Source organism: Phyllobates terribilis, unplaced genomic scaffold, assembly GCF_046119375.1.
Source record: "Phyllobates terribilis strain yellow unplaced genomic scaffold, ASM4611937v1 Scaffold_1__5_contigs__length_1240528914, whole genome shotgun sequence".
Classification (NCBI taxonomy): domain Eukaryota; kingdom Metazoa; phylum Chordata; class Amphibia; order Anura; family Dendrobatidae; genus Phyllobates; species Phyllobates terribilis.
Window position 1 is genome coordinate 246,940,749 of NW_027362761.1, and position 13,622 is coordinate 246,954,370.

Below are 13,622 nucleotides of genomic sequence, written 5' to 3' on the forward strand. Positions count from 1 at the left end.
GGTAGGGCCTTCTGTTGGATTACACGCTCCCGACTTACGGGGCCTATGTGCCTCCTGGCTCTGATACGTATCAGCACTTTAGCGATCCTGGGACTTGTAGTTCTCCAGGGATTCCGGTTTTATCTTACTGGGTCATGGAGATCCCGGTAAGCTTCGGACCCGGTGTCCGGTAACTGCTTCTTCGGGGTGAGCTAGTTAAGCTCCTCTGGCCCCTATGAACTAACTCTACTCGCCTTCGGCCTACTTGGGCCCTCAATAGGCTACTCACACTAACGGCAGCTTGCCGCACTTCACCGATCTTATGGCGCCGGCACACCTAAAGCTCACTTCACTGAGCTGCGACTCAACCGGGCTCAACTCTGTATTCAGGCTTGCACTAACTGAACTCTCCAGAGGAATTGCTGAGTCACGGAGCTCCACTGCAGACTGACCTGTTTCTGCATCTTGCTCTGCAGGAACTAAACTGCCTGGCTCCACCTTCCCTATTTAAATCCCTAACGGGCTCCCTCTGGTGGTCTGAGGTGGTTATGGTGAATGGTTATGGGGACCTCTTGTGGAGGAATCCATCAATACACCCTTCTAGGATTTGTGATACCAAGCACAGCTGGGCTTCACATATCTATTTATATAACTCCAGATGGAAGGAGGTACAAGAGATTTTATCTCGACATTGGATGGTGTTGCAATTGGATCAGGTTATATCAAATTACCTATCCTCATGACCGGCCATCACCTATAGACGCTCACAGAATTGCTGTGACATTCTGGTTCACAGTCATTACCAAAAGAAAACCTCTAACACCTTTGGTTCCAAGGGCCCTACATTAAGATGTCGATCTTGCGGTACTTGCATAGCATGTCCAAATATTGAAAGGAGTACCACATTTACGGACTCAACAGGACAAAAGACGTATAAAATTCTTCATACTGTCACATGCACAACAACGGCAGTAATATACTGTGTAGCCTGCCCTTGTAATCTACAATACATCGGACTCACCTCAAGAGAAGTACGACGCACAATAAGAGAACATGTTTTGGATATTAAAGCAGCCCGATCAACATGCCTACATATAACTAGTTGCACTATGGCAGTTTCTTTTAGTTACAGAGCTATACATTCATGTATTGAATGCAGTATGTAGTGTTGAGCGAGCATGCTCGACACTGCTTGGTACTCGCCCGAGCATCTCACAACTCGGGATGCTCGGCGAGCACCGAGCATTTCCGGGTTAATAGGGCGGGAGCTCGGGTCTCCGCCCAGCATGTTTGGCGCTCTTTTCAAAGCCAATGAACATGCAGGGATTGCGAGCCAGTCACTGTAATGCCGCAGCCTTGTTGATTGTGGGCATTACAGTGATTGGCTGGCCGCACAGCGTCACCTCGAGTATTTAAAACCTGGCGCCGCCATCTTGGACACAGTCGCTCCGGATCAGACGGTGTAGGGAGAGTGCTGCTGAGTGAGGGAGAGATTTATACTGCGAAATAGGTAGTGTAGGGTCTCTAACGCCTGCAAAATCAAACAAACAGTCCTTCTCAGGACTAATATCCATCCCAGATATCAGGCAGGCAGGCAGGCTGTAAAGGAGACGCAGTGGTTATACCAACAAACACTGCATTACAGTTCTGTGTGCTGCTTTTCAAATTGCGAGACTTAGCCCCAGGTCTCAGGGGCCAGGAAAAATCCTTTTTTTTTCATCTAAATCCTCTTTTTTTTTTTCTTTCCCTCAGTCAGACTGTACTAATACCCATCTTATTAACCTTTTGGTATTCCCCCCCCAGAAAAACTGAGTGTGTCTGTGAGTGTTCAGACACAAATATATCGGTTTAAAAGATTCTGGTGTAGGCCAGATAACTAGAACTGTGGTTTTGCAGTTCCACGGTTTAAATCTCTGCATTATCCACTTTTTTGCCTTTTTTCAATAAAAAAAACATTTTGAGTGCCTCGCTGACTGTTCAGACACAAATATATCTGTTTAAAAGATTCTGGTGTAGGCCAGATAACTAGAACTGTGGTTTTCCTCTTCCACGGTTCACATCTGGGTGTAATCCACCTTTTTGCATAAAAAAAACATTTTGAGTGTCTCGCTGACTGTTCAGACACAAATCGATCTGATTAAAAGAGTCTGGTCTAGTCCAGATAACTAGAACTGTGGTTTTGCAGTTCCACGGTTCAAATCTCTGTATTATCCACTTATTTGCCTTTTTTCAATAAAAAAAAACATTTTGAGTGTCTCGCTGACTGTTCAGACACAAATATATCTGTTTAAAAGATTCTGGTGTAGGCCAGATAACTAGAACTGTGGTTTTCCTCTTCCACGGTTCACATCTGGGTGTAATCCACCTTTTTGCATAAAAAAAACATTTTGAGTGTGTCACTGACTGTTCAGACCCAAATCTATCTGTTTAAAAGAGTCTGGTGTAGGCCAGATAACTAGAAATGTGGTTTTGCAGTTCCACGGTTCAAATCTCTGTATTATCCACTTTTTTGCCTTTTTTCAATAAAAAAAAACATTTTGAGCGTCTCGCTGACTGTTCAGACATAAATTTATCTGTTTAAAAGAGTCTGGTGTAGGCCAGATAACTAGAACTGTGGTTTTCCTCTTCCACAGTTCAAATCTCTGTATTATCCACTTATTTGCCTTTTTTCAATAAAAAAAAACATTTTGAGTGTCTCGCTGACTGTTCAGACACAAATATATCTGTTTAAAAGATTCTGGTCTAGGCCAGATAACTAGAACTGTGGTTTTCCTCTTCCACGGTTCAAATCTGGGTGTAATCCATCTTTTTGCATAAAAAAAACATTTTGAGTGTCTCGCTGACTGTTCAGACACAAACATATCTGTTTAAAAGAGTCTGGTGTAGACCAGATAACTAGAACTGTGGTTTTGCAGTTCCACGGTTCAGATCTCTGTATTATCCACTTTTTTACCTTTTTTCAATAAAGAAAAACATTTTGAGTGTCTCGCTGACTGTTCAGACACAAATATATCTGTTTAAAAGATTCTGGTGTAGGCCAGATAACTAAAACTGTGGTTTTCCTCTTCCACGGTTCAAATCTGGGTGTAATACACCTTTTTGCATAAAAAAAACATTTTGAGTGTCTCGCTGACTGTTCAGACACAAATATATCTGTTTAATAGAGTCTGGTGTAGGCCAGATAACTAAAACTGTGGTTTTCCTCTTCCACGGTTCAAATCTGGGTGTAATCCACCTTTTTGCATAAAAAAAAGCATTTTGAGTGTCTCGCTGACTGTTCAGACACAAATATTTCTGTTTAAAAGAGTCTGGTGAAGGCCAGATAACTAGAACTGTGGTTTTCCTCTTCCACAGTTCAAATCTGTGTATTATCCACTTTTTTTGCCTTTTTTCAATAAAAAAAAACATTTTGAGTGTCTCGCTGACTGTTCAGACACAAATATATCTGTTTAAAAGATTCTGGTGTAGGCCAGATAACTAGAACTGTGGTTTTCCTCTTCCACGGTTAAAATCTCTGTGTAATCCACCTTTTTGCATAAAAAAAAACATTTTGAGTGTCTCACTGACTATTCAGACACAAATATATCTGTTTAAAAGATTCTGGTGTAGGCCAGATAACTAGAACTGTGGTTTTCCTCTTCCACGGTTCAAATCTCTGTGTAATCCACCTTTTTGCATAAAAAAAAAAACATTTTGAGTGTCTTGCTGACTGTTCAGACACAAATATATCTGTTTAAAAGAGTCTGGTGTAGGCCAGATAACTAGAACTGTGGTTTTGTAGTTCCACGGTTCAAATCTCTGTATTATCCACGTTATTGCCTTTTTGCATAAAAAAAAAACATTTTGAGTGTCTTGCTGACTGTTCAGACACAAATATATCTGTTTAAAAGAGTCTGGTGTAGGCCAGATAACTAGAACTGTGGTTTTGTAGTTCCACGGTTCAAATCTCTGTATTATCCACGTTATTGCCTTTTTTCAATAAAAAAAAACATTTTGAGTGTCTCGCTGACTGTTCAGACACAAATACAGTACAGACCAAAAGTTTGGATTCACCTTCTCATTTAAAGTTTTTTCTGTATTTTCATGACTATGAAAATTGTACATTCACACTGAAGGCATCAAAACTATGAATTAACACATATGGAATTATATACTTAGCAAAAAAGTGTGAAACAACTGAAAATATGTCTTATATTCTAGGTTCTTCAAAGTAGCCACCTTTTGCTTTGATGACTGCTTTGCACACTCTTGGCATTCTCTTGATGAGCTTCAAGAGGTAGTCACTGGAAATGGTTTTCACTTCACAGGTGTGCCCTGTCAGCTTTAATATGTGGGATTTCTTGCCTTATAATTGGGGTTGGGACCATCAGTTGTGTTGTGCAGAAGTCTGGTGGATTCACAGCTGATAGTCCTACTGAATAGACTGTTAGAATTTGTATTATGGCAAGAGAAAAGCATCTAAGTAAAGAAAAACGAGTGGCCATCATTACTTTAAGAAATGAAGGTCAGTCAGTCTGAAAAAATTGGGCAAACTTTGAAAGTGTCCCCAAGTGCAGTTGCAAAAACCATCAAGCGCTACAAAGAAACTGGCTCACATGAGGACCACCCCAGGAAAGGAAGACCAAGAGTCACCTCTGCTTCTGAGGATAAGTTTATCCGAGTCACCAGCCTCAGAAATCGCAGGTTAACAGCAGCTCAGATTAGAGACCAGGTCAATGCCACACAGAGTTCTAGCAGCAGACTCATCTCTTCAACAACTGTTAAGAGGAGACTTTGTGCAGCAGGCCTTCATGGTAAAATGGCTGCTAGGAAACCACTGCTAAGGACAGGCAACAAGCAGAAGAGACTTGTTTGGGCTAAAGAACACAAGGAATGGACATTAGACCAGTGGAAATCTGTGCTTTGGTCTGATGAGTCCAAATTTGAGATCTTTGGTTCCAACCACCATGTCTTTGTGCGACGCAGAAAAGGTGAACGGATGGACTCTACATGCCTGGTTCCCACCGTGAAGCAAGGAGAAGGAGGTGTGATGGTGTGGGGGTGCTTTGCTGGTGACACTGTTGGGGATATATTCAAAATTGAAGGCATACTGAACCAGCATGGCTACCACAGCATCTTGCAGCAGCATGCTATTCTATCCGGTTTGCGTTTAGTTGGACCATCATTTATTTTTCAACAGGACAATGACCCCAAACACACCTCCAGGCTGTGTAAGGGCTATTTGATCAAGAAGGAGAGTGATGGGTTGCTACGCCAGATGACCTGGCCTCCACAGTCACCAGACCTGAACCCAATCGAGATGGTTTGGCGTGAGCTGGACCGCAGAGTGAAGGCAAAAGGGTCAACAAGTGCTAAGCATCTCTGAGAACTACTTCAAGATTGTTGGAAGACCATTTCTGGTGACTACTTCTTGAAGCTCATCAAGAGAATGCCAAGAGTGTGCAAAGCAGTCATCAAAGCAAAAGGTGGCTACTTTGATGAACCTAGAATATAAGACATATTGTCAGTTGTTTCACACTTTTTTGTTAAGTATATAATTCCACATGTGTTAATTCATAGTTTTGATGCCTTCAGTGTGAATGTACAATTTTCTTAGTCATGAAAATACAGAAAAATCTTTAAATGAGAAGGTGTGTCCAAACTTTTGGTCTGAACTATATATATATATATATATATATATATATACAGTTATATGAAAAAGTTTGGGCACCCCTATTAATCTTAAGCTTAATGTTTTATAAAAATTGGTGGTTTTGCAACAGCTATTTCAGTTTGATATATGTAATAACTGTTGGACACAGTAATGTTTCTGCCTTGAAATGAGGTTTATTGTACTAACAGAAAATGTGCAATCTGCATTCAAACAAAATTTGACAGGTGCATAAGTATGGGCACCTCACCAGAAAAGTGACATTAATATTTAGTAGTTCCTCCTTTTGCAAAAATAACAGCCTCTAGTCGCTTCCTGTAGCTTTTAATGATTTCCTGGATCCTGGATGAAGGTATTTTTGACCATTCCACTTTGCAAAACAATTCCAGTTCAGTTAAGTTTGATGGTCGCCGAGCATGGACAGCACTCTTCAAATGATCCCACAGATGTTCAATGATATTGAGGTCTGGGGACTGGGATGGCCATTCCAGAACATTGTAATTGTTCCTCTGCATGAATGCCAGAGTAGATTTGGAGCGGTGTTTTGGATCATTGTCTTGCTGAAAGATCCATCCCCTGCGTAACTTCAACTTTGTCACTGATTCTTGAACATTATTGTCAAGAATCTGCTGATACTGAGGGAATCCATGTGCCCCTCAACTTTAACAAGATTCCCGGCGCCGGCATTGGCCACACAGCCCCAAAGCATGATGGAACCTCCACCAAATTTTACTGTGGGTAGCAAGTGTTTTTCTTGGAATGCTGTTTATTTGCCGCCATGCATAACGCCTTTTTGTATGATCAAACAACTCAATCTTGGTTTCATCAGTCCACAGGACCTTCTTCCAAAAAGAAATTGGCTTCTCCAAATGTGCTTTCGCATACCTCAGCCGACTCTGTTTGTGGCGTGCTTGCAGAAACGGCTTCTTTCGCATCACTCTCCCATACAGCTTCTCCTTGTGCAAAGTGCATTGTATAGTTGACCGATGCACAGTGACACCATCTGCAGCAAGTTGATGCTGCAGCTCTCTGGAGGTGGTCTGAGGATTGTCCTTGATTGATCTCACCATTCTTCTTCTCTGCCTTTCTGATGTTTTTCTTGGCCTGCCACTTCTGGCCTTGACAAGAACTGTCCCTGTGTTCTTCCATTTCCTTACTATGTTCCTCACAGTGGAAACTGACAGGTTAAATCTCTGAGACAGCTTTTTGTTTCCTTCCCCTGAACAACTATGTTGAATAATCTTTGTTTTCAGATCATTTGACAGTTGTTTTGAGGAGCCCATGATGCCACTCTTCAGAGGAGATTCAAACAGGAGAACAACTTGCAAGTGGCCACTTTAAGTAGATTTTCTCATGATTGCATACACCTGGCTATGAAGTTCAAAGCTCAATGAGGTTACAAAACCAAAAAAAGTGCTTTAGTAAGTCAGTAAAAAGTAGGTAGGAGTATTTAAAACAAGAAAATGATAAGGGTGCCCATACTTATGCACCTGTCAAATTTTGTTTGAATGCAGATTGCACATTTTCAGTTAGTACAATAAATCTCATTTCAAGGCAGAAACATTACTGTGTCCAACAGTTATTACATATATCAAACTGAAATAGCTGTTGCAAAAACACCAATTTTAATAAAACATTAAACTTAAGATTAATAGGGGTGCCCAAACTTTTTCATATAACTGTATATATATATATATATATATATAATATTCTATATCCTGTTCCAGTGTTGTATATTAAAAGTTTTAAACTTTGTTTGGTGTGGGTATTTCAAAAATATGTGACATTGTTTCATGATGTAGCCCTTAAAACATTGCAAAAATTAAGGGATTAAAAGAGCACAATAGTGCTCAATTTTAATGATTTAAAGAGTATTGCAAAGAAAACAGAGACAGAAACATTGTGAAATAAATGATACTACAAAATACAAGACGAGGATACACAGATAGAAAAACAGACAAAGTAAAATATAATTTGCAAAAGCAAACATACCTTAGGATGACGAGAAGACGTTCTTCAGCAGAAATACATTTCGGCATTTTGGTATTGGTGTATGTAAGCCCAGGTCATAGGTCCTCTGACAGAATGATAAATGTGGGGATGGTTATGCAACAATGGCAAAAAAATTGTTAGAATGTAACGGGGGGCAGGGTGGTAGTCAGTGGCGAGGGATGCTAGGTTTTCTTCACCCCGGCCCGCTACAGAAATATGAGGACTTACTTGTCCCTCGGTTTGTGTAGTGTGCTGTACTCTGTGGGAGTCTTTACTCACTTTCATCCTTGGTTTCTACAGATCCAGTTCTTCTGACCCCTTTTAGTGAGAGACGACACAGTTCTTAAAAACATCAGAGTCACTTTACTTGCACGGCCTTGGGAACACAGGATTAGTGTTGAGCCACCCCCGTAGTGTTCGGGTTCGGTTCAGTTCGTCGAACACCGGGATATTCGTGGAACTGTTCGTCGAACACCTTAGAACACTGTCGAACACCATTAAAACCAATGGCAGGCAAACAAAAACACATAGAAAACACCTTCAAAGGTGTCCAAAAGCTGACAAACTGCTCAGAAGACACTGTCTTTAAAAAAGCTGGCCGGCAATTCAGCATCCGTTCCCGACAATTTAGAACAGAAAGAATAGAGCATCACACATAGATTAGATAGATAGAAACATGTCAGTTACATATATAAGAAGTACAGTGACAGTGTTGGTTACTGTACTTGTCATTTAGTGTTAAAGAATTTATTAAAAAAAATAATAGTGTTTTCATGCACCGTCTCTTTAAAAAAGCCGGTCGGCAATTCAGCATCTGTACCCGACAATTTATAACAGACAGAATAGAGCTTCACACGTAGATTAGATAGATAGAAACATGTCAGTTACATATATAAGAAGTACAGTGACAGTGTTGTTCAATATACAATCGCTGAAAGTGTCCTCTTGTGTGTTTTTGTGAGATGAGTGGATGAACCCACAATCTGCGCCGCCTCCTCGGATCCATTATTATTGGGTACCATTCACCAAATTGGCGAGACAGCAGCCAATGTACACTGCTCAAAAAAATAAAGGGAATACTTAAACAACAGAATATAACGCCAAGTAAATCAAACTTCTGTGAAATCAAACTGTCCACTTAGGAAGCAACACTGATTGACAATCAATTTCACATGCTGTTGTGCAAATGGAATAGACAATAGATGGAAATTATTGGCAATTATCAAGACACTCTCAATAAAGAAGTGGTTCTGCAGGTGAGGACCACAGACCACATCTCAGTACCAATGCTTTCTGGCTGATGTTTTGGTCACTTTTGAATGTTGGTTGTACGTTCACACTCTTGGTAGCGTGAGATGGACTCTACAACCCACAGAAGTTGCTCGGGTAGTGCAGCTCATCCAGGATGGCACATCAATGCGAGCTGTGGCAAGAAGGTTTGCTGTGTCTGTCAGCGTAGTGTTCAGAGGCTGGAGGCGCTACCAGGAGACAGGCCAGTACACCAGGAGACGTGGAGGGGGCCGTAGGAGAGCAACAACCCAGCAGCTGGACCACTACCTCCGCCTTTGTGCAAGGAGGAACAGGTGGAACACTGCCAGAGCCCTGCAAAATGACCTCCAGCGGGTCACAAATGTGCATGTGTCTGCACAAACGGTTAGAAACCGACTCCATGAGGGTGGTATAAGGGCCCAACGTCCACAGATGGGGGTTGTGCTCACAGCCCAACACCGGGCAGGACGCTTGGCATTTGCCACAGAACACCAGGATTGGCAAAGTCGCCACTGGCGCCCTGTGCTCTTCACAGATGAAAGCAGGTTCACACTGAGCACATGTGACAGACGTGACAGAGTCTGGAGATGCCGTGGAGAGCGATCTGCTGCCTGCAACATCCTTCAGCATGACCGGTTTGGCAGTGGGTCAGTAATGGTGTGGGATGGCATTCTTTGGAGGGCCGCACAGCCCTCCATGTGCTCGCCAGAGGTAGCCTGACTGCCATTAGGTACCGAGATGAGATCCTCAGACCCCTTGTGAGAACATATGCTGCTGCGGTTGGCCCTGGGTTCCTCCTAATGCAGGACAATGCCAGACCTTATGTGGCTGGAGTGTGTCAGCAGTTCCTGCAAGATGAAGGCATTGAAGCTATGGACTGGCCCGCCCATTCCCCAGACCTGAATTCGATTGAGCACATCTGGGACATCATGTCTCGCTCCATCCACCAACGTCACGTTGCACCACAGACTGTCCAGGAGTTGGAGGATGCTTTAGTCCAGGTCTGGGAGGAGCTCGCTCAGACTGGTGTTTAGTCAATGTATAACTCGGACGAGTGTAATCCGATGTTTCATCAGATAGCACTCCCTCCAATGTTATACTATGGAACTATGCCAACTAGCGTTTATTTTCTGATGCCGAGTCGGCATGCAAAAAAAATCGCTGCATGCTGTGATTGGCAGCATATCTCACACAGCGCACACCCATTCAAGTCAATGGGTGCATGCAAAACATCAGACTGCACTCGGATGTCATCCGAGAGCAGTCCAATATATGCTGAAACAGGTAATGGAGAAGTTGGAGAAATTTCTTTCTCAATCTCCTCTGCACCTGTGCAGCAATTGTCTCATGCGAGAGGATCGGAGCACAGTGTACTGACACTCGGCTCACGCTTGTAGCAGCGTTTAAACCGAGTGTCATAAAAAAAGTGTTTTTTATGTATTATAAATAAAGCTTTTTTTATTTTTATATATCTTGTAAGCTGAATATTTTGCGTTTTCAGACAGACATGCAGTGGCATGTTTTCTGAGCTTACCCACTGAGTAAATCAACTTTGGAAAGGGTGAGCTGGGTTATTCTGTTTATTTGAACTTTTAGTACTCGTGTATTGCAGTGCATGTGACCTGTCCGTTGCTCAATGACAGTCTGTTAGACTCTGTTTATAGCAGGGTCTAACAGGCCACCGTACCCTGGGGTCATCAGATGACTTTGAGGAGCAATGGCAACTATCGGCACCCACGATGATGATCGCAGGGGTGATAGTCTTAAAGGGGATGTTTTACCCCCCATTTAACCACATGAAAGCTACTGTCACTAATGACAGCAGTATTTATGGGGTTAATCGGCCTCAACTGGTTCAAAAAACAGTCGGGGCCAATGCCACAGGATGTTAGCTGTCATATACAGCTGTCTCCCACAGGACTTTCACCCTTTTGGGGCACTATACAATTTTATCTTAGTGCTATGAAAAAGCGGCACTGAAGAATAAGGCTCCTTACCGAAAAGGTGTATCAGCGGTCATTAAGGTAATAAATATGGTATCAAGATGTTTTACAACTGTTTTTTAACATCCCGAAATTTTGCTTGTTTTTCCTGCACTTCCACCAAAGTCTGGGTAAATGGAGACGATGGAGATGACGAGCATTTCACTGGATACATTCTCTGCTCTTAAAATTGAGTAGTTTGATAACAAATGGTCTATGTGGAGCCCCTAGTGGCACAGTGCAGGTGGGGACTCCATGCACCTGTAATATAGGAAAGAGACAGAATAGCATGTCCTGGGTATGTTGTTTCTGGGAAAGGAACACCTTATTGAGCTATTTTGAAAACAAAGGACACCAGAAAGTTTGGTGACATTTTTCTTCAAAACTAGGGAAGAAATGTCTGTTGGTAAATTTTATAAAAGGTTTGCAGTCTCAATAAACAGAATTGCCATGCTCACATCAGTGTACATATCTATTCTCTGAGCTCACCTTTAAGAAAAAAAAAACACTCCCCTAATTTGGCGTACCTGCTGATCCTGTAGTCTGACTCCGAGTTAGAACCGATTCGCAAGTAGCTAATGGAGTTGAAGAAAGTAAAACTAAAAGACTGGTCATGTATGCTGGGAAACAGTGGAACAAGGGAAGAGAAATAAGACCTGTGGACCCAGAAACACTGCAGTGTTGGAACTGTGGGGTGAATGAACATCACGCCAGACAGTGAGACATCGCCAAAAAGGAGTGGACTGATTTTCTGCCCCCCAAGCCAGAGAAAATCGTCAATCCAGTAACAAATGTACATCCTGTTTTTGTCCACGCGGGCGCTATCTTACCTTTTCCACGATCATAACAATGCCGGTAGAAAACGGAAAAGCTGACGTAGGGCGACTCCCTGTCCCTCGGGTAATGATTAAAGATGGAACCACCCCTCAGTGTTTAGTATCCCCTAAACCCAATTATGACAACACAGCATTTAATCTTAATTATCCAGACATCTATTTTCAGTAGGTCAGGAGACATTGTCATATTCTCTGAATGTTGACACATGAGTTGATGTTTGTTGTAACTTATTGTCTGTTATCTCTGGAGGACAGGGACGCAGGGTCATTGAACAATGATGTTTGCTAATATGCTGATTACATTTTGTACCAGGCCAGCTAGTTTGTTGACCTGCAGATCAGAGGAGGACAAACTATAGGTAGATAGATTTAATACTCAGACAGTGAAAGTTAAACTCATCTCGCCTGCCCCCTGACCTGCGGATGATGACATGAAGCACAGGTGTGGACACTCTCTTTCTGAGAGAGAGACTCTTCAGAACAGCAGCTAGGACCCATGGTTCCATAAAGAGGGACACAGATTGGGATTCTATAGGATACCAGCTTAAGTTACCATGGCCCTGGCTGGAGGAATACAGATTTGCTCCATTGACTATTACAGAACTCATGGATATGTTCAAAGAAGCCAGGTTGGGATCATCTGGTCACCTGGCCCCATGGAAATGTTTGGGGAAGCCATGTTCAGATCTTCTAGTCTCCTGGTCCCATGGATATGTTTTGGGTAGCCAGGTTGGGATCCTCCGGTCTCGTGGCCCCATGGATATGCTCGGTGAAGCCAGGTTGGGACCATCTGGTCACCTGGTCACGTGATTCAATGGACTGTCAGCTTCCTAAGATTGTTGTTACCTCCTTTCGATGGCTACCCGCCAAAATTGGGGTGCCACTGGTGGGGGTAGTCAGCCCTGGAAGCCACGGGTGTATGAGAAGTGACAGACAGTCGCCCTGCAGTTGGTTGCTGGAGATCTTTACGTTTGGCATTACAGACATCTTCTTAGATGAGAGGCTGTCTCTAGGACCTAGCGGCTACCTCCCTCTGGTAATTAGCTCCCTGGCCTGGGTGTATATATACCTGGTGTGTCTGAGAGGGAGGTGATGGCTATATTCATTTCTACTTTTGAAGGCTTAGCAAGAGTAGTACTTTTTCCTCTCTGGAGCTTGAGACTGAGTTCGCATTTGTCTGGAGTCGTCTAAAGCTAAGCATTCTCCCCCTGTTTGTCTACCCTTGTTGTCTATAGAGTTTAGTGGTTTAGTGGAAATCGACTAGTGTTCATCTCCTCCCATCCCTAGCCTTAGCCATACGCCAGGGAAAGACAGGGCGAGGCACGCGTGCGGCGATTGCTGAAGAGGCAATATAGGGAAGGTAGTTGAGACAGGGTGACACTAGACCATTAGACCAGACTAGGAGGTCTCCACTTCCCCCTTTCCCTAGTGTCTGGGCTCCCTTCCCCTCTTCCCTCTGTGTTGCACTAAGTCTTTCCCACACCTGGCTTGACAGCCCGAGAGTCACAGCTGCTCATTAGCTGCTGCCTGGTGAGTAAGCGGAAGAGAGTGAGACTCTGTAATTCTGCATCATCTTGGGTATTTGCTGGTACTGTTCTATAAGTTATTGTATGCTGGTGGTTCAATAAATTATTGCCACACTGTTTTACCCTCACCCTGCGTTGCCTGAGTAGTGTTCTGCCCACGGGAAAAGAGAGCGGATGTTCAGTGGTATGAGCCCTGGTCCATGTGTTTTTTTGAAAGACAGCTGGGCCAGCGGATGAGAGCAACCACTGACCCCTGTGTCGCCATGCCAATCAAGTCAATGGCCCTGGCTGAGGATATGAGTGAATATATCCAGACAAGAGCCCTGACAGAAAAGACATCCCCTTGTAACAACCTCTTGTACCCAGTTAAGATAAAAGCACCCAAAGG

General features: G+C 43.0%; 1 gene segment (V, D, J or C); it reads left to right on the plus strand.

Annotated features, from left to right (window-relative positions):
• Positions 1 to 13,622, plus strand: part of LOC141253255 (T cell receptor delta constant-like) — a 72,841-nt gene that overhangs the window by 30,057 nt on the left and 29,162 nt on the right.